The sequence below is a fragment of the Heterocephalus glaber genome, unplaced genomic scaffold, assembly GCF_053883595.1.
Source record: "Heterocephalus glaber isolate CG9 unplaced genomic scaffold, H.glaber_assembly_v1.0 deba00001532, whole genome shotgun sequence".
NCBI lineage: Eukaryota > Metazoa > Chordata > Mammalia > Rodentia > Bathyergidae > Heterocephalus > Heterocephalus glaber.
This window is the reverse complement of record NW_028258330.1, coordinates 12,754,728-12,777,375: the sequence shown is the minus strand read 5'-3', so window position 1 is coordinate 12,777,375 and position 22,648 is coordinate 12,754,728. Positions and strand designations below refer to the sequence as shown.

Sequence of the window (22,648 nt, the reverse complement as noted above, 5' to 3'; positions counted from 1 at the left end):
AAGGTGGAAAACAATACTCCATGCGACGGGAACATGAAAAAAGGAGTAGTTATCCTCTTTGCAGATCAAGTAGATTTCAAACCAACACTGATTAAGAGAGATGAAGAAGGACACTACATCCTTGTAAAAGGAAGAATCCAAGAGGAAGAGATGACAATCATAAATATCTATGCACCAAACACTAGTGCACCCAACTATATAAAACAAATACTAACGGACATGAAAAGTCATATATGCACTAATACATTGTAGTGGGGGACCTCAACAGCCCACTTTCACAAATAGATAGATCAACTAGACTAAAAATAAGTAATGAAATACTAGAACTCAATCCAACTCTTGAACAAATGAACTTAACAGATGTTTACAGAGTCTACCACCCCACAAAATCAGAATACACATTCTTCTCAGCTGCACATGGGACATTCTCAAAAATAGAACACATACTCACACATAGAACATGTTTAAGTAAGTGCAAAGGAATTGAAGTTATCCCCTGTATATTATCAGACCATAGTGCGATGAAATTGGAGATCCATAGCAAAAGAAACTCAAAAAATATCATAAACACATGGAAATTGAACAATACACTTCTGAATAACCAATGGGTCACAGAGGAAATTAAAGAAGAAATCAGACAGTTCCTTCAATTAAATGACAATGACAATACAACATATCGGAATCTATGGGACACAATGAAAGCAGTCTTTTGAGGGAAATTCATAGCAGTGAATATGCATATTAGGAAAACAGAATGAGCCCAATTAAACAACCTGATGCTGAACCTCAAGCTTCTAGAGAAAGAAGAGCAGGACAACCCCAAAACTCATACAAGGGAGGAAATTATAAAGATCAGAGGAGAAATCAATGCAATGGAAACTAAGAGAATGATACAAAAAAATCAATGAAGCCAAGAGTTGGTTCTTCAAAAGAATCAACAAAATTGAAAGACCTTTGGCCAACCTTGTCAGAAAAAGGAAAGAAAAAGCCCAAATCCATGCAATTAGGAATAAGAAGGGTGAAATTACAACAGACCCAGCAGAAATCCAGAAGATTATCAATACCTACTTCCAGAAACTATATGCCAATAAGATGGACAGCACAGAAGAAATGGGCAGATTCCTAGATAGATACGAATTAACAAAGTTGAACAAAGAAAACCTAAAAATTCTGAACAACCCAATATCAACCAATGAAATTGAAAATGTAATTAAAAACTTATCAACTAAGAAAAGCCCGGGCCCTGATGGCTTCACTGCTGAATTCTACAAGACATTTAGAGAGGAACTGCTGCCACCACTGTTTGAACTCTTCAATGAAATTGAAAGGGAAGCAATACTCCCAAATTCATTCCTGGAAGCAAGCATCAATTTGATCTCCAAAGCAGAGAAAGTCCCAACTGAAAAAGAGAACTATAGGCCAATCTCACTAATGAACATAGATGCAAAAATCCTTAATAAGATACTGGCAAACAGAATGCAGAAGATCATCAAGAAGATCATACACCCTGATCAAGTGGGATTCATCCCAAGGATGCAGGGATGGTTCAATATATGAAAATCAATCCATGTAATACACTATATCAATAGAGCCAAGGACAAAAACCATATGATTATCTCCATAGATGCAGAAAAAGCATTTGACAAAATCCAACATGCATTTATGATAAAAACCCTACCAAAAATTGGAATAGATGGTCTCTACCTCAAACTGATAGAAGCCATCTATGAAAAACCAACAGCCAATATCATACTAAATGGTCAAAAACTGAAATCCTTCACACTAAAATCAGGAACAAGACAAGGATGTCCACTGTCACCACTCTTGTTCAATATAGTTCTGGAAACATTAGCCATGGCAATTAGACAAGAGAAAGAAATAAAAGGAATAAAGATAGGAAATGAAGAAGTCAAATTGTCATTATTTGCAGATGACATGATACTCTATATAGAAGACCCCAAGAACTCCACCAAAAGTCTTCTAGACTTAATAACCAAATTCACTCAAGTAGCTGGTTACAAGGTCAACACACAAAAACCAATAGCTTTCCTCTACACCAATGACAGACTCACTGAGAGAGAAATAGGGCAAATAATTCCTTTCACAATAGCATCCAAAAAACTGAAATACCTAGGAATCAACCTAACGAAAGAAATCAAAGATCTCTTCTCTGAAAACTATGGCACTCTGAAAAGAGAGATTGAAGATGACATCAGAAAATGGACAGACATCCCCTGCTCCTGGGTAGGAAGGATTAATATAGTGAAAATGGCCATACTTCCAAAACTGCTATATAGATTTAATGCAATTCCAATTGAGATCTCAGCAGCATACTTCATAGACCTTGAGAAAACAATCCAAAAATTCACTTGGAACAAGAAGAGACCCAGAATAGCAAAAGCAATTCTAGGTAACAGAGACATGGCAGGGGGTATCACAATCCCCAACCTGCAACTCTACTACAAAGCTACTGTGATAAAAACAGCATGGTACTGGCAAAGAAACAGACCTGAGGACCAGTGGAACAAATTAGAAGATGCAGAAACAATGCCAGACACATTCAGCCTTCTCATCTTCTATAAAGGAGCCAAACACCCTCACTGGAGGAAAGATAGCCTCTTTAATAAATGGTGCTGGAAAAATTGGGCTTCAACTTGCCAAAGATTAAAACTAGACCTGTATCTCTCACCATGCACTAAACTAAAATCAAAATGGATTAAAGATCTAAATATGAAAATAGAAACTCTGAACCAGTTGGAACAGAGGCTAGGTAGAACCCTTGAAGACATCAGTGTAGGAAAAGATTTTATGAATAAAACCTGAGTTGCCCATGAACTAGCACAAACAATTAACAAGTGGGATCTCTTCTTATTAAAAGGCTTCTGCACAGCAAGAGAAACTACCAGCAGTGTGAAGAGACAACCCACAATGTGGGAAAAAATCTTCACCTGCTCTTCCTCAGACAAAGGTCTATTATCTTGAATCTATAAAGAACTTCAAAAGATCAGACCTGCCAAATTTAAAGACCCAATCCAAAATGGGCATCTGAAATGAACAGACATTTCTCAGACAAAGAAGTAGAAATAGCAAATAAATACATGAAAAAATGTTCAACCATCACTGGTCATTCGAGAGATGCAAATGAAAACAATGCTGAGATTCCACTTCACTCCAGAAAGAATGGCTGCTCTCATGAATTCAACCAATAACAAATGCTGGCAGGGCTGTGAGGAAAGAGGAACACTGTTCCACTCCTGGTGGGAGTGTAGACTGGTGCAACCACTGTGGAAATCAGTATGGAGATACTTCAAAGAACTAGGACTGGAAGTCTCATTTGACCCTGCTATTCCACTGCTGGGGATCTTCCTCAAAGAATTAAAAGAATCAAACCACAGTGATATATGTGCACCCATGTTCATAGCAGCACAGTTTGTGATAGCTGAATCTTGGAAACAGCCCAAATGCCCATCAACTGGAGACTGGATAAAGAAAATGTGTTCTTTTAATAAAATGGAGTACTACTCAGCCATAAAAAATGAGAAATTAGAGAAATTTATAGCTAAGTGGATGTACATTGAGGCAGTACTCTTAAGTGAAATAAATAGGACACACATGTATAAATACCAAATAGTTTCTCTGGTGTGAGAAACTGAAAGTGTAAATAAGGACTAAATGTATAATAGGTAATGTGAAATAGGAAGAAAAGGGGCAAAGGGGAAGGAAGTGGAAGGGCTAGGGGAAAGGATAGAAGGGAATGGATTAATATGAGAAAATGGAAAAATAGGAACAAAATCTTTGTAAATAGGGAGGAATGGAGGGGTTGAAGGGAGGGCTGGGCAAGGGTGAAAAATAAGAACCAAGAGAGATTATGTAAAGGTGCAAATTTCCAATGATGAATGTCATTATATTGTATACCTAAAATGTACCAATGATTAGAATGAATAATCGATAATGAAAATAGGAAGAAAAGGTCCAAAGGGGTAGGGGTTTTGGGAGGGGCAGGGGAAAGGAAAGAAGGGAAAGGAAAAATGCTGAGAAATGGAAAAAATGGAAATAAAGTCTTTGTAAATAGGGAAGGGTGGAGGGCATGAAGGGAGGGCTAGGAATGGGGAAAAAATAAGAACCAAGATGCATTATGTAAAGGTACAGTTCCCAATGAGAAATGTAATTGTGTTGTATACCTACAATGTACCAGTAAAAGAATTTAATTTAAAAAAAAAAAATGTCAAGATTTTCATTGCTCTTAAGAGTAATTCCAAAGTCTTCATCATGGTTTAAACACTTTGGCCTGCCCTGGCCTGGCCCCAATCTATGTCTTCAAAAATCACCTTTCACAGCGTTTATCTCCACTATGTAATCTTCAGCCTTAATAGTCTAATTAATTCCTTAAAAATGTTCCTGCCACAGGACCTTTGAATATGTCATTTGTGCCTACAATTGTCTATTTCTCCCTTATTCTGATTAACTCCAATCATCCTTAAGATCTCATCTCAATCTTATTTTCCTTAAATAATATATCCTTGATTCCCATTGTATGCTTTTATAAAAAACATGTGGTCTCTTCATGCCTCATTTGGAAATTTATTTTTTATCTGGATGATTTTTAGACTTTGAGCTCAATCAGAACAGGGACCATGAATGTTAGTACTTGTATGGTATTCCCAGCTATGGTGCTCGGTGCTGAATGAATGAATAAAGGAATGAAGCTGGACAGAAAAAATATTTGCACAGTGACCTGAGAGGTCAGCAAGCAATTGGTCTCCAGTGAATGAAACTAAATCTGTTCTAAGGAAACAAGAGTCACAGTTCAAAGTACCAATTACAAATGCTCTATATCTAATTTAATATTTTTAAAATGTTTCCACTGCAGAGTCTCAGTATTTTACATCAGTGCATTCATTACAATGAAAATAAAACAAGAAAGGATTCAGATATAAGAAAATATGAGAAATATGATTATCTGTGAGGATAATCAGGAATTTATGGTAGAAAATGATGAAGATATTTCTTATAATGCTTAGTAAAGAGCAAAAAAGAATATTTAAACAAGAACTTGAGTTCATCTGTGTTTTAAAGACCTCGGTATCATATGCTGTAAATATTAAGATAAAATTTTTCACTATACTTTATCATCAAGCAAGATTAGCCTAATTTAATAAAATATTCCTGGATAGAAAATTCGTAAGTGAAATAAGTCAGAATGGCTGATTGTTTCCCTTGAGAAATTGACAAATTCTTATTTAAATTTTAAAACACTCAATTTTTATAAGTATCCCAAGAATCTTCAAGTTCTTTATATAAGCATAAAATAGATTCAAACTTATTTCATGTATACTTACGAAAATGTTAATAAAAGGAAGGAGATGCAAAATAATAGTTTTGATAATATTTTAAGCATCGGTGAGAAAAAATGTTAATAATTTGTAGACAAGGACTCAATCCATCTTCTGAAATCCAGGGAATATTAAATTCCTTTGTATGAAATTTCCTACTCAGTATTCATAAATATAGCTGATGCACTAAAAGTCATGTGTAACACATCAGTCTTTATGTCTCATAGACCAAAACTGTCAGAGAGATTTAACACAAAGACCTTCTTGTACATTTCCCTCACATACCTTGAAAGAATAAGATCATACCCAGTTAAGTTAATAAACCTACAAGAGAATTTCAAAACTAAGCAGGTAACTGAATATCTTTATAACTAATTCGCTCAATTTAAAAATTTGTAGTTTTGCCTAATCTCACTTTCTTTCTTTCTCCTTCCTTCCTTCCCTCCTTCCTTCCCTCCCTCCCTCCCTCTCTCTCTCTCTCTCTCTCTCTCTCTCTCTTTCTTTCTTTCTTTCTTTCTTTCCCTCTCCCTTTCTTATTTATTTCTGGTTCCAAGGATAAAACTCAGGGCCTCGCACTTGCGAGGTAGGTGTCAGTTAAATTTTTAAAAGCTCTTATTTTTTACTATATAAAAATAAAGTGTATAATCAGCCTGTTGGAATTTACTGAAAGATTTTTCCCAGCTCCCATTTATTGAGTTTTGTTTATGACTAGGCTCTGTAGTAAGATCCTTTAACTCATTCTTTCACTTATTCTTCAAAACAACTACATGCCATTAGAAAACTCATAAAAATTAAAAGTTTACTCAAGAATTTAAACCAAGTACAATATTCAAGACATCAGAATTTTCAAACATCTAAACCACACTTCTTTCAATCTATATAAATTATATAGATGAACTTAATCTCACTCTGTAAAATTGTGTGAAACACACCATCAACTTTAATAATTTTTGTGGAAAAAGAAAAATCAAATAATGTACACTTTGATTTTAAGACACATCTCAATTTTAGAAAATCTAAAATGTGAACAAAAACAACCTCATGGATCTTAAAAATACATATGATTTTTAAAATCTATTTTAAATGTTTTATTTAAAGGTTTTTAATATGAAAAAGAAGGTACACAAATACAGATTACAATTGGATGGCCAAGGCATGTTCTACATGGCAAGAATCAAAACAAAACAAATATATAAAGTAAATATACTGGCACTGAACCCAACAGTACTTGAAATTTAATCCAGGCTGTATATGCATAAAATGATCAGACCACAGGGTTATGAAAAATAAATTATTTCCCAGAACACCAGAATGCCAACCATTCTGACTATAAACTGCCTTATTTCCCTGGTGAATATTTTGAGAGAACTTCTATATGACACAAAAAGAATTGACGTGACACTTAAAGACTGCAAAAATGGAACACAGTTAAAAACCTATTTGTAATGCAATTCTGCATAAAATATACACAGTCAATCTTCTTATTTAAACATTTTAAAAACAAAAGAACACCCTGAGTAATGGTGAAAACCTCATCAAAGGAAAGTGCTCCTCATTTATATATCATTGGCAGAAAACTGATAAGATTTTGTTGGGGAGAACAAAGGAGATATCTAATGAATTCATTCATTTACCATTTGTTCAAAAATGTTCATAATGTTGTAAATTTCTGCTTATATCATCTTAAAATATTATACCATGAACACACTTTCTACTGTTTAACTGGAGGACAAAAGAATAACTCGAAGAAAGTGCTGCTCAAAATGAGATCCAAAGGCCCAAAAGAATTCCAATGTGGGCTCAGTAATAAACATGTTAAACAAATGCCCTGTGTGATTATTCTACATTCTGAAATGCCCTATCAGAAGGAGCAACACTTAAAAGCAATATCAAACATATTTCTGATATGTCAGAATTCTCTATAAGTTTATGTTGTGAGTACTTCTTTTTGTTTTAAACAAGTTCCAGGCAATAAGAGAAATATAGATACACCTTGGAAATGAACATGTTAATGTCGATAAACATTTTCTCTTGATGTTTTCATTACTTTCAAACTAAGTTATTTGAAGAAGAGACAATATATGACTACAAGCTTTGGAAAAGTTACATTTCTAATGAAACAGGGCATCCAAAAAAAGATAAAAAGATAATGTATTAAATGCTTACAAAATTTAAATCATTCTAAATTTAAAACTGAATAGCTTACCTAAAATTAAATTTTACTAAGTTTGTAGCTTTGTAACTTATTTAGAAAATAGTTATTGTTCAAGTCCCTTGTATAAAAAAGGTATCAAAACAAAGGGATGCTATATCCAGAGCTCTTTAAATAATAAATTTCTAAGTACTAATTTTAATAAAAATAATTTGAAGAACTCTGCTCCTGAAATGAATTCTACTATGTATTTCATGTATTAGTCCATTAAATTAAAAAACTTAACAAAGAAGATAAAACTATAATATATATGTTTTCTAGAGATTTATTCAAAATTGTTTTTATTTTTTTGATTTCCCTGAAGACTGTTTAAGACTGGGGCCAAAAAGTACAGGTAATATGGTTTGGAGAGAAGCTACAATACTGAAGACACTCTACTTAAAACACAAATTGTGTCTTGCTATTGTGAATAAGAAGAATAAATATTAGGCCTTCTCTCTCCACTCAACAAATGAAATGTGTCTACAAGGTTGGTTAACAAGCAATTGCCTCATTTGTATTTAAGTCAAATGATAAAAAGCAATACTATTAACAAAAAATTCCATATTCTCTACTATAGACTATAAGGATCAAGTATTACGTCTAAATATAACTGCAAAAAAAGGAGTTAAAATTAGCATCTAGACAATTATGGAATGGTTAATTGAATCCAGACTGGTAACAAGGTTTCCATGCATTAAATAGCAAGAAGCAGAACGCATATTTGAAAAATGATACTCAGACTCATTCTTCTTCCTACATTGAAAGATGATTGATATACTCAAAACCTGCAAATTCATTTCCATCAATGTTCCTCACAATGTCATCATTTGGGGTGAGACAGACAGGTTCATTAGTGAATTGAGGATCAAAGTTTTGCAAACTGAATCCTCCAGAAATATTTGGTTTAAAAGGAGATACCACCTGCTTTTGCTCTATCATGTGCCAGTCAACATTTTGAAAGAATGGATGCTCCTGAACATCAGCAAATCCTGTTTGAGGATGACAACCCAATCGCTTCTTTGGGTCCTTGTTGAGAAAGCTCTTCAGGACATTTACAGCTTTTACGGACAGATAACAAGGTATGTTGAGTTTTTCTTCCCAAAACAACTTTCAAGAGATTAATGTTTGAGTTTTGGTCAGGGTTATCAGAGCTCTCAGTAAGATGGAATGGAGACTCTCCAACCATCATCTCAAACATCAGTACTCCAAGAGTCCACCAGTCCACACTGAAACCATAATTTTCCCCTCTTATAATTTCTGGAGCCAGGTAATTAGGAGTACCACAAAGAGTGCTGGTCATATCTCCTGGCTGTAAGCCTTCCTTACACATGCAAAAGTCAGTGAGTTTAATGTGCCTTTCTGAGTCCAGTAATAAGTTGTCCAATTTCAAATTTCTATAAATTATCCCTCACTCATGAAGATAGTTGAATGCTAAACTGATTTCTGCAGAGTAAAACCTGGCATGTTCTTCAGGAAGTATTCTTTGTTGCTGCCTATGAAATAGTAGATCTCCTCCATTTACATAATCTAGAACAAAGAACAGTCTACTTTCTGTCTGGAAGCAAGAATGCAGTCCAACAAGAAAAGGATGATTCTAAGCCTGCTCCAAAATGCGCTTCTCTGTCTGTACCCGATCAATGTTAACAAGCTCTTTTTTCACTGCTTTCATTGCATAAATGCGATCTGAATTTTTTAGTTGAACCAACAGTACTTTTCCATAACTCCCTGTCCCTATCACGTGGAGCATATCTAAGTCCTGAAGACCTAAACTAGGTGAAGCTTTGCCAGTTTCCCTGTTGTTCACTGCCTCACTCTCTTCATCAACTTGTTCTAAACCCTCATGACTTGAAAGATGATGTGGGATTATTATCTGTGCAGCATCTGAAGCCACGGATGATTGATCCACTGGCATCATGGGCTCCGATGGTAAAGAAGGCTGCCCACATTCAACTGTGACAAGTTTGTGGCACTTCTTATGAACCAAGAGTGTGCAGTTGACACACTTATATACCTGGTGGCCAAGTCCCCCTATACAGTCTGTGCAGCAGACAGACAGCACAGTGAGCACACCTGCTGAAGTGTTTGGATTGAAAAATATGGCCATTTGCACAATACAGCTTTCTCTAGAGGCTTCCAACTCTCTGATGGATGGATTTATCTTCTCCTGGACAAGCCATTACAGGATGTTCTGGTATACAAGGTGATGCACGAATTAGGAGCTCAGAATCCTTCTTTAGCTCAGAAAGCCTAAGGGCTGCTTCTAACTCCAACTGAGGTGATACAGGATATGGGTCTCCTTTCTCATCTACCCAATCTGTGGTGAAAAGATGTTTATTGTCCAAACACGACACATCTTGATCTTTATCACACAGGCCCTCAAAGGGGGTGGAATTCTGAAGAGATCTTGTCATGATGTCTCTTCCCAAAATCAGGGCCGATCAGATAGAAGTGTGGGTGGTGGAGGTGCCTGGGAAGAAGGGACCATAGACGGGTTGGCTGTCCAGGGCCAGGGAAACAGGCAGGCAGGGCTCAGAGAAGGAAAGAGGCCTGACTACCTGCAGAGACCTCACTGGCCAGAATTCTGCAAGGCTCTTTATGAAGTTGTTTCCAATAGTGGCAGCCAGGCCTGGGTGGGTGTATACCAGGCTTCTCAGTGTCTCTTGGGGGCCGGTGGCTATGTCTTCAGTCTCCAACTTTGGACTTCTTTGACTTTCCAGGTTTTTTGTGCCCAGCTCTAGGGATACCTGCTCTGAGCTGCTGGATGTTTCTGGGCCTGGTTAAACTTGCCCTGGGCTCTTTCCAGTTTTAGTGACATTGGTATTTGGGCTTAGGGAGACTTCACAGGGATACTTGGATTTTGGTAGGTCACTGGTGGCCACTTCCGGGGAGAACTTCCCTGGGGTGTCTGTGACAGTCGTGTGACTGCTGTAGTGTGGCCTGCAGCATCTAGATACAATCAGCTGTCTTCTTAATCTTTCACAGATACTTTCTCTGCCTGGGGTCCTGAGGCTGTGGCCTCGCGCAGTGGAGAAGTAACTCAGCATGTTTGCTGTTGACCGTCTCTAGCTAAGTGAGCTTGGGAGACAGCTGACAGTAGATTGTGATGCTTGTCAACAAGGGTTCCAAGTTCTGTTTGGACATGTTGCCAAGGAAGTGAGGTCATGTCTTGGGGTGCCACAACCAAAGACCCCTGTGATTGAAAACCCTATGCCCATTTTTTCTTCACACTAAATAAATCAGTGGCCACTTATTTTATTATTTATATCTAAGTATCTATGAAGCTTTTTATCTATTTATCATCTATCTGTTAGTTTTTCACATTTGTATTACTGGGGCTTGCACGATGCATCTCCACAGTGAACTATGGGCATATCCTCAAACATTCTTTTTCAGACACACAGTAAAGATTTCCCAAAGTCACCAAATTGGTCAGGTTGGACTCCACCTTGTGATCTTGGCTCAGCCACCCAGAGTGCTGGGATTACAGGCACACATCATCCTGCCTTTCAGTGGGCTATTTAGAATATCAATACTAAGAAAAATTTTGGTGATATGAGGCATTGGTGACGTCTTTGCTTTTAGAGCAACATGGTTGCATTGACACTTTGCATATGGTGGGCACAGGGCTGGGGGTCTTTTCCATATAAAGGAGGCATTTTCTATGAAAATGCAGTGGGGGACATTTACACATAGAGAGCCATGAAATTTTAGAATGCTTGTCTTCCTTAGCATCATTTCCATTTAATTAGGTAGTACTGAGACTTTCTAGAAATTTCCACAGTAATTTTCCTTAAGAGATACGAATGTTTGTTTCAAAGTGTAATTTGTGGTGGAGGGTTCATAGCAGGCTGTAGCTTTGAGGAGCATACAGTGAGTAATTATTAATTCTTAGCTAATGAACTAAATACCAAAATGTAGTATTCAGTATAGTACCATACTGTGTTTCCCTGAAAATAAGACCTAGCTGGAAATACCTAACTGGAACTAGTCCCAGGTGATTGTTAATGTGGTGATGACCAGTGTCATGCAGAAAATTATACCTCACTATTCTCTTGCTCCATGGCTACTCTGTAATGGCAGGTAAAGCAAGGATAGGCTGACTGGGGCTGTCATTCTTTTTGCTGGTTTAGGTCTTATTTCTGAGAAAACACAGTAGAGTGCGGCAGGAAAGCATGTGGTGAATGCATGGCAGATAGTCTTCCTAAACTCTAGAAACCATCGCCCCAGTGCTGATGATGAACATGTACATATAGCATTTGAAACTTTCCTTGTGGCCACTTGTAGTGGCTTCTTGCCTGCCTATCCCAATCAGTCTATGTACCTTATGTCCCAAGTGGGTAGTTTGCATTTTCTAAGTGCAAGAAAGCTGTAATCATTCAGTATGTAGTTTTTTGGGGTTTTTTTCGGTTTTGATAAGCTTATGCAATCAGTATAACCATGCTGAGAGAGAATGGACCCAAACCGGGGCCCCACCCCTCAACATAAGAAAGCTGACCTGTGCAGGAGGAGCAGAGAGTCATTCTGAGATGGAGTCGTGTGCCCCAAAAAGATCATAAATAGGGTAGCAGAGGCAAAGGCTAATCAATGGATCAGAGTTTGGCTGAAGACACCTGGGATGAGAAGGGAAAACCAGAAACCAGGGCTGTAGACATTCATTCCAACAGCCTAATTGAAGCCCCATCTTGTAGTGTACAACCCGGTGAGAAGAGGGCTGACCATGTTCTCTACCTACAGAAAGGAGCAAGACACACCCTGGCAAAAATCATAACCACAGTCTGGGGAGGAACAAACAGCCAGACCTCCAGTGCAAGGGGAGCACCTCAGACCCACAGGCCCTAAAGCTAGGCATAGAAAAATCATGTCTGTCTGGATCCCAAAACTGCAGATTGTGGAAAGAAACCATTCATTCAATAACACAGTAATATTTTCTTCAACTCAATTCTTTTTTTCCTATGTTGTATTAGTTTTATTTTCCCTGTTTTAAGGATTTGGGGGTTTTCTCTCACTTTCTTTCTCCTTTTTTAATTCATTATTTGCCTGTTATCTTTTCTCTTCCAGCTTTCTTCTCTTCCTTTTTCTGTATTCCTGTTCTTGCTGTTTATCTTTTTTCTTCTTTTTCTGGTTTGCTTTTTCCAGTGACTGTTCTCTATCACTATTAACTTTCGTTTACTCTTTAATAGGACCCCTATCATACTTCCTTTCCTCCTTCATATAATATCAATTAATTTTTCAAATCTTACTTTTTAAAAATCCCTCTACTTTTACTAGAATAACTACTAAGCTTGATGAATCTCTAAATAGTTAACTTTACACTATTGCTGTTGAGTAATACTGTGCTATTGTTAGTAGAAGTAAAATTGATCCACTTAGTAGATATTTACTGTAGGTTGATAGTAGGACAATATTTGATTTATCTGAGTGCTCACACTGTAATTATATATCTCTTTTCTATGGACAAGTCTGTTACTTTATTGGTCATTAGATTTTACAATATTCAGTTTGTATTTGATGCTGATTTTAGTATTACACTCAAAGTGTCACAGCTGTTGCTACTAATTGATTTTCTTATAGGGCCAACATGGAGTTTGCTGAGGGGTCATTAACAATACTGTGCCCCATTCTAGGAGAATTGTGCAATGGGCCAAAATGCTGCAACCTCCCATCTCATGGAAATGGAGGTGGCTGAACCTCCATTGTTTGTGCCATTTTTTGAAGTGGCTCCAGAAGCCCTCTTGTGTCTTTAGGAGGTGTGATTAAAAAATACACTGACTGTTGCTGCCAAGTGCCATCCAAAAGAAAGGCAGGCTGATAAAAACATGGTATGCCATCTTCCACCTTGTTCACCACATCTGTCATCCCCCAATTTCTGGTTTGTCCCCAAAGTCAAAACGACCCAACAGTCCCCTCTGCATCACCACTTGTTTGCCTTCATGATTGTGTGGCTGACTGGCAGCAGTAGCTTTTATCAGGAAGAGAGCATCAGGTCGCATATTGCCAGCCAGCCACTGCAGTCTAGTGCATCCACTGCTCTGATGCACTGGTGTGTTTCTCTGTGGCAGCCTCTGGGGTTGCCAGAAGTCACCATTCATCTGCAGGTTCAGTGCCCTGTTCCCTCGCTGAGAGTCTGGGCTCTGGGAGAGAGTGCTGCTTGGTACCTCCCTCCTCTTCATTAAAGTCCCTCTCTCCACTCTCCCTGTGGACTTCAATTTTCACCTCAGGTCACTTCCCTCCTTCTCCTCACACTGCTATATTCCAGCGTCAGGACACCAAATCTCAGAGAGGCTCTTTCTTTGCTGCTCACCACTCTGCCATCTTCCAAAAAAATAGATATGATTTTATTATCTCCAATGGTAGTGAACAGTATTCACTGTCTTTCCAAAGTACAGAAATATAGTGTTGAGCATTAACAGAAAATTATACTGTTCAAAATAGTAACAAAACAATGAAATGTGAATAATTGGCTCAATTTGTGTAGAAATCATGAAGAGGTAAAGTATAGCTCCTCCAATGTTAACGACTCTGCGACTTGAATGCCAGTGGCTCTCCACTCTTAGTGTTTGCAGCCCTCCTTGCTGCTCTCCTGGCAGCTATTGGTAGCCCTCTGAAGCTTTTTCAGCAGCTGGGTCTAGCAGCTCCTGTTGGTCTCCATCACTGCTCAGCAACCACTCACTCTCAGTGTTACTAGCCCCAGCTGCTGGCCACTTTCAGTATCGGTGACCTTCAGTGTTACCAGCTCTTAGTGTAAGCACATCAGCTTGCTCTACTTGAGATAGATAACATGAATAAGCAAAAGTATGCCAGGTGAAAGAGGCTTTATTAGGACATGCTGTGGGATATGAGGGAACATATACCGCATAAGGGTATGGGGAGGCCTGCTTACGTGGAAAAAAACAGACTCACACATGCACAGTGTTGCTGGTTAACCACAGACTTTATGTTTAGTCATGGGCAAAGGAACGGTGCCTCAAAAACTGGATTGGGGATGGCTAGAGAGGGGTGGAGTCACCCAGGATGGACCTGTGAACAAAGCTTGCCACAGCCAGAGCAATATCTCTCAGGATATCTGACGTAGCTGTGGCCAGGTGCAAAGTGCTTGGGGAAGCCAACCATGGATGTCAAACATAGAAGAAAAAAAAATTTAAATACTTTTTAGGGAGTGTTGGGACCTTCTCTCCTGTCTCAGAAATACATATGAAATATGTAACATAAATATGAAATAATATGAAATAATAATTCATAAATAATATGAAACATGTTAAGACTTGCATAATGAAGAAATTTTCAATCTTACTGAAGATCATGAAACAAGAACTGAGTGGGAGTTATGGGCATAGCTCAGCAGTACAACATGTGGTTAGCATACGCAAGGTCTTGGATTCAATCCCCAGCAACCCCCCCAAATAGAATAAAAGGAATAATTATCACATTTTTGAGTAGAAAAACCCAAAAATCAAAAAATGTTAAATTTTACACATATTAATATATAAATCCAAATTGAATTCCAATTATATTTCATTTTTCAAATTGGATAAAATTACCTTTAAGTATATATAAAAAAACCTTACAAGCAGTAAAGGGAGATATTAAATAGCAAAACAGTGAAACAGGAGGTTCCTTTACCAGACATAAACATTTTATGAAGCTGTTATAATCAATAGGTGTGGTATTGGTGTAAGACTAGGCAAACAAATTAGATCAGAAGAAAAAAGACAATCTACAAACAGATCTCCACATAGATGTGAATTTAATATATGACAAAGGTAGTATTTCAATCCACTGGGAAAAGTATATTTTTGTTTTTAAAATTGATGATGGGGCTGAGGATTTAGCTCAGTGGTTCTGTCACTTGCCTTGCAAGCCCAAGGACCTGAGTTCGATCTCCGGTACCAAAACAAAACAAACAAACTAACAAAAAAGTAAAATTGATGATGTTTATACAACTGATTCTCCATCTAGTGAAATTAACTTGGATTTCTACCAGAAGTATAGATGGATGAAAAGTTAAATGTAAAGTTAAATGTTAAGTTGTTAAATGAAAAGTTAAAAGTTAAATGAAAAGTTAAATGTAGCCCTGAGGAGGTGGAATTTACATCCTGGCAGCTTTTTACCATTTGTAATAAGTTGAATGATATCCTCCCAAATGCTATGCTATATCCTAACTCCTGGAACCTGTGAATGTGACTTTATTTGGAATTAGGGTCTTTGAAAATGTAATTAAAATTAAGGATCTGAGGATGACATACTCCCAGATTTAGGGGAGGGGTAAATCCAATCACTAGGGAGGCAGGAGAGGGACATTTGAGATGCAGGAGGAGGAAGACATGTGAAGATGACAGCAAAGATTGTTGTGATGCATTTATAAGCCAAGCATTGCAGAGGACAGCCTACAGTTCGTCAGAGACCAGAAAAGGCCAGGATATTGGCAGGAGTGTGGCCCTTCCAACATCTCAATTTTGAATTTCTAGCCTCCAGAACTATGAGAGAATAAATTTCTATTGTTTTAAGACACCATGTTTGTGGTAATTTGCTATAGTAGCCCCCAGAAACGAATGCAACATCTCATTTTGCAGACACTTAAAGAGTTACAATTTATGGGCTAGGGATGTGGCTCAGTGGTCAAACAGTTGTCGACTATGTGTGAGAACCTGGGTTTGAGCCCCAGGGCTGAAGCTGAAAAAAAAGAGTAGAGAAGAAAAAAAGAGAAAATATTAAAAACCTAAGGACAAAAATGTGTTTATTATTTTATATTCATTATTCTACACGTGTTTTGCTGCTGCATGTGAGTGACAAATCAATAGAAAAGTACAAAACTGTGCTATTAAGAAATCATCATGGGGGCTAGGGATTTAGCTCAGTGGTTTCACCACCTGCTGTACAAGTGCAATGACCCGAGTTCGATCTCCAGTACCAAAAGAAAAAAAAAAAGAAATCATCATGTTTAACTTGAGGATGTGCAGCAGGTTAGAAAATTGAGACCATGAAGACAGGCTATGCATGCATTGGCTTTTAAAAGAATCTACCTAGTGTACCTATCTTTAATGATGTATATGAGAAAATAAATCTAAAAATATGAATATTAGAATGATGAAATTACTGATAAAAAAGACTGTGTTATGGTTTAAGCCTGCAATGTTTCCCTAAAATTCATGTCTTGAAGGCCTGGTCCCTAATACAGTGTTCAGAGGTAAGATGTGACTGAATTATGAAGCATTGTCTTTACCAATTGAATAACTGAAAATGGATGCTTTTTATTTGCATTTCATAAATTCTTAATGAAGGTAGGCAATATGTAGTTTTTCCATTTTGAGTTTATTTGTACCTAGAGATCCTAATTGTATTCATATATCCTAAGGAAATAACTAGGGATTTGGGAAAAGAATATATACAAGTGGTGCACTGTATTTTTATTTATATTAATGTGAAAATTGAAAATAAAGGTTTATTGATACCAGGCTCATTAATTAAATTATGGTGTGATCTCTATAACTGAACATTTCTCCTGGTGTTAAAAATGATGTACCGTAAGTATGGAGGAGTGGAGCCCCCCAAGCACCAAGGAGCTGAGCCTTTTGGGCTGCCTTACCAGTGCCCTCAGCCCCAAGGAGCAGAGCGCCCCCAGTGCTGAGGAGCTGAGCCTTTAGGACTGCCGTACCACTGCCCCCAGTGCTTAGGAGTAGAGGGCCCCCCCTCCAGCGCAGAAGAGTTGAGCCTTTTGGGCCTCTCTTCCAGTGCCCTGAGTGTCAGGGAGTAGAACCCACCCAGCACCGAGGAGACGAGCCACATCAATTAGACAAGAGAAAGAAACAAAAGGAATAAAGATAGGAAACAAAGACGTCAAATTGTTATTATTTGCAGATGACATGATAGTCTATATAGAAGACCCCAAGAACTCCACCAAAGTCTTCTAGCCTTAATAACCAAATTCAGTAAAGTAGCTGGATACAATGTCAACACACAAAAGTCAATAGCTTTCCTCTACATGAACAGCAGACTCACTGAGAGGAGAAATAGGGCAAACAATTCCTTTCACAATAGCATCCAAAAAACTGAAATACCTAGCAATCAACCTAAGAAGAGGAATCAAAGACCTCTTCTCTGAAAACTATAGCACTCTGAAAAGAGAGATTGAAGATGATATCACAAAATGGAAAGAGATCCCTTACTCCTGGGTAGGAAGAATCAACATAGTGAAAATGGCCATACTTCCAAAACAGCTATATCACTTCAATGCAATCCCAATTGAAATTCCAGCAGTATGCTTCACAGACCTTGAGAAAATAATCCAAAAATTCATTTGGAACCAGAAGAGGCCTAGAATAGCAAAAGCAATTCTAGGCAACAGAGATATGGCAGGGGGTATCACAACCCCCAACTTGAAACTATACTACAAAGCTGCTGTGATAAAAACAGCATGGTACTGGCAAAGAAATGGACCTGAGGACCAGTGGAACAGATTAGAAGATGTAGAAACAACTCCAGACACACTCAGCCACCTCATCTTCAACAAAGGAGCCAAACACCCTCACTGGAGGAAAGACAGACTCTTTAATAAATGGTGCTGGAAAAATTGGGTTTCAACTTGCCAAAGGTTAAAAGTAGACTTCTATCTCTCACCATGCACTAAACTAAAATTGAGATGTATTAAAGATCTAAATACTAAAACACAAAAGCTGAACCAGCTGAAACAGAGGTTAGGTGGAACTCTTGAAGACATTGGTATAGGAAAAGATTTTATGAACAAAACCTCAGTTGCCCGTGAACTAGCACAATCAACAAGTGGGATCTCTTCTTACTAAAAAGCTTCTGCACAGCAAGAGAAACCACCAACAGTGTGAAGAGACAACCCATATGTGGGAAAAAATTTTCACCTGGTGTTCCTCAAAGGTCTACTATCTAGAATCCATAAAGAACTTAAAAAAAATCAGGCCTCCCAAATTTAAAGACCCAATCCGAAAATGGGCATCTGAAATGAACAAACATTTCTCAGATAAAGAAGTAGAAATAGCAAATAAACATGAAAAAATGTTCAACAGCACTGGTCATTCGAGAGATGCAAATGAAAACGCTGAGAGATTCCACCTCACTCCAGAAAGAATGGCTGCTATCATGAAACCAACAAACAACATATGCTGGCAGGGGTGTGGAGAAAGAGGAACCCTGCTCCACTGCTGGTGGGAGTGTAGACTGGTGCAACCACTGTGGAAATCAGTATGGAGATACCTCAAAGAAGTAGGACAGAAAGTCCCATTTGACCCAGCTATTCCCCTGCTGGGTATCTTCCCCAAAGAATTAAAAGAATCATACCACAGTGATGTATGTGCACCCATGTTCATAGCAGCACAATTTGTAATAGCTAAAACTTGGAAGCAGTCCAATTGTCCATCAACTGGAGACACGATAAAGAAAATGTGGTTTTTAAATAAAATGGAGTACTACTCAGCCATAAAAAATGAGAAATTAGAGACATTTATAGCTAAATGGATGCACATTGAGGCGATACTCTTAAGTGAAATAAATAGAACACACTGGTGTAAATGTCGAATAGTTTCTCTAGTGTGAGAAACTGAAAGTGTAAATAAGGACTAAAAGGTATAATAGATAATGTGAAATAGGAAGAAACGGGGCAAAGGGAAGGGGAAGAGGGAGGGGTAGGGGAAAGGAAAGAAGGGAATGGAATTAATATTAGAAAAAGAAAACATGGAAACAAAGTTTTATAAATATGGAGGGATGGAGGGGTTAAAGGGAGGGCAGGGGAATGGGGAAAAAATAACCAAGAGAGATTATGTAAAGGTGCAAATTTCCAATGATAAATGACATTATATTGTATTCCTAAAATGTAACAATAAAATTAATTTTTTAAAAAATAATATACGGGAGAATATGTATTGATTGTATATGTTCATGACTTATCAAACAAAATAGACCATGAAACAATGTTATACCATAATTTTTGTAAAAGCGTGCATTAAGAACAAAAAGATGCATATAAAATGTAAATAGTGGTCATCTCTGGATAGTAGGAAAGAAATAATTTTATTTTCCATAGATACATGTATATCTGGTTCATATTGTCCATATTTTCTATTATTACTATGTTTATACTATGTTTATGAAATTACTATTAAAAAAGAAAAATAATACTTAAAAATATGTCTCCTTATCTAAATGGTCAGCTCCTTGAGGCTGTTAACTAAATACAGGTTCAGAAGCTCCCATGGAAAACCAATATCCCAGAGAACAGAGTTGGAGAAAGAAAGGTTTTATTCAGTAGACAAAGAAGGGAGAACTGGGAGCTTTAGTTGCAAATCAACTTCTCAAGCCCAGAGGGGTTGAGGAGTTAGAGACACAGGACAGGAATAACAAAGGAGAGCCATAGGCTAATAAAAGGGAGGAATATTCCCATCTTTTCTCAGCACAGGTAAAGATCATCCAGGAACTTGGGTACCAACCCTTTTCACTCTTCTTAGGATCTGATGTTTCCAATCATGGCAGCTGAAAAGGGGAAGGAGAGAGGCGAGGCAAGTAACCCTCTGTTATAGTCTTAGATAAAACATTTATCAAATGATCGACGTGCCTACACGCAGAGCTGAGTAGAATCTGACGCAAAGGTTAAGGTGGCAAAAGAGAGGGACACAATCCCGGTCCAGTCACACTATGAGACATCTTCAGGCCAAAGTGAAGTCAATGTTTCCAGCAAAAGTGGCCTCCAAGTCCCTGAAATATAATCTAGGCAACCATTATCATCCTAACCCACACATCAGAGATATTATCTACAGAGAAGTTAACGGAAAACTAATAATGTATTATACAGTTGTATGACCTCCCATATTAGTGATTTGTGTGCGTGTGTGCATGTCTGTGTGTGGGGGGGTGGTGGTGCTGGGGATTGAACCCGGGGCTTTGCACATGATAGATAAATGCTCTACCACTGAGCTGCCCATCCACTCCCTAAATGAGTGACTTTTAAATCAACCAGGAACAAATGAAGCTAGTGGAGGTTATTTAGCTTTTTTCCCTTGGTAACAAGATCAGCAGGGACTGTGAACAAATCTTGTGACTATCGACTAATGACTATTATGAATGGAACCCCCTGAAAGCTCAGTTAATATTTTCTCAAATGATATCACAGTAGTTTAAACAAAAGCTTTAGGGTAAAATAGGATACTTATTATAAATATTTCCTCGGTGTGGATTTTGTTTCTGTTTTGGTTTTTTGAGGCAGGGTGTTGCTATATAGGCCAGGTGGGCTTTGAACTCAAGATCCTCCTGCCTCCTGGGTGCTGGAATTAGAGGTGTGCACCATGAGGACCTTGGTGTGGATTTATACTGGGAAATTGTTTTATTTTCCCAAAATTTACTATTACAGATAAGGTATTCTGTGGATTTTAGTAGAACAGTCTATCATCTTTCCAACAAAAGATTTGATCTCATAAAGGAATAGTTTTCAGGGATGACATTTTCTTTTATGAATATTACTACATTCTTTTTTCTTTTGGTACCAGGGATTGAACTCGAGACCTTACGCTTGCTTGGCAGACAGTGGAACCACTGAGCTAAATCCCCAGTTCTATTACTATATTCTTAATAAAAAACTATTAAATATACTCCAAAATACATGTTAATACTGGAGTTAGAGGCATTTAACTTTGAATTTTATAAGAAAGTGCCAAAAATTTCTAAGGATTATGGGATACCATCACTACCTAATGTAAACACTTAACTACATGAAAAAATTACGAAGATATCAGATTTTCAAAATTGCCTTTTCCTTCAGATTATGAGATAGATTTATTTAGACAGCTGAAACAGGACCCTGTAAGAGATGTTTAGTCTACTTCACTATTCCCCAAAGATTATTAGAAAGGAATAACTCAATTGAATGTTTTGACAGAGCCTGCTTTGATTATGAGAGTGATTTTTGTACAGGATACTGTTAAATAATAATCTTCAAGATTTATGTGACTGCAAACAATACTATTTTAATGTTGTCTAAAGAACTATTCAGCAATATAAAAATGTGGAGCATGATAGCTACTTTTTGCCAAAAAGACAGCTTTTTGTAGTTGTGACAAAATACCTGAGAGAATCAACACAGACAAGGAACGATTCATCTGAGCCCATGGTTTCAGTCCGTGGTTGGCTGATTCCACTGCTTTGGTGCTGATGTAAGGCAAAACGCCACACAGAAGGCCACAGCAGAGCAAAGCTGCACTTCATGGCTGACAGAAAGCAGAGGGAAAGCAGAGACCATGTGCTGATGGGCTTCCTCTTTCTGCTTTTGTTCCATCCAGGCCCCACCCTATAGGATGGTGACACCCACATTTAGTGTAGGTCTTTTCCCCTTAGTCTGCTGGCCCAAATGTCAGCCATTTTGGACACACCCTCAAAGACAAACCAACACACTTCTGGAAGTGTGCTTAATAATTTCCCAGGTGTCTCTCAATCCAAACATGTTGACAGTCAAGATTATACTACACTGGCCCGGGATTTAGAGCTCCGTGGTTCCGGCACCTGCCTCGCAAACGCAAGGTCCAGAGTTCGATCCCCGGTACGAAAAAAAAAAAAAAAGATTATACTACATTGGTATAGAAGAACTAAAATTTCTCTTCTCTCATGTGAATGGCTAGATACCTTTGATCTTGTAAACTAATAATACCTATTATAACAAAAGATACTAATAACATAACAAATATTGTGTGCAAAATATTTCACTGTTGGTTTAAAACATCTAAAATATAAATGTTCTCTAATATAATGTAAATGGAATATTTGTAAGAGCAACTATGTGTTTTGACTTACAAACAAGGCCCTTTTGTTTTGCTTTAGATCTCCACTTTTTTCTTTGCTGCCAAATTCCTAGCCTCTTTTGATTAATAAGATGCTAATCTTGTTGGACTCCACAGTTCAATAAACTTTAATGTTGCATGTCCTGGGACTTAAGAAAATCCTGAGCAGCTGTCACTGACTTCACACTCTTTGTATCCCTTTTTGTAGCTATCAGGGTTTCCTGTTATGCCTGCTGAGGTAACTCAAAAGGCAATATTCAGACCTCAGTCTTACTTTAGGTCACAAAACCGCCTGAGGCTTAACTTAGCTGCTATTTTTTCTTGTCCTTTATATC

The 22,648-nt window shown here is 37.7% G+C and overlaps 1 pseudogene across 1 annotated transcript; it reads right to left on the bottom strand.

The window, feature by feature from the left end:
• Positions 1–1,976: 1,976 nt before the first annotated feature.
• LOC147824648 (protein kinase C iota type pseudogene) lies at positions 1,977–21,746 on the bottom strand (annotated as a pseudogene). The gene is made up of 2 exons (XR_015442073.1): positions 21,605–21,746; positions 1,977–13,839 (listed from the first exon to the last, which is right to left on the bottom strand). The product of XR_015442073.1 is annotated as a protein kinase C iota type pseudogene (transcript).
• Between the last annotated feature and the right edge of the window lie 902 nt (positions 21,747–22,648).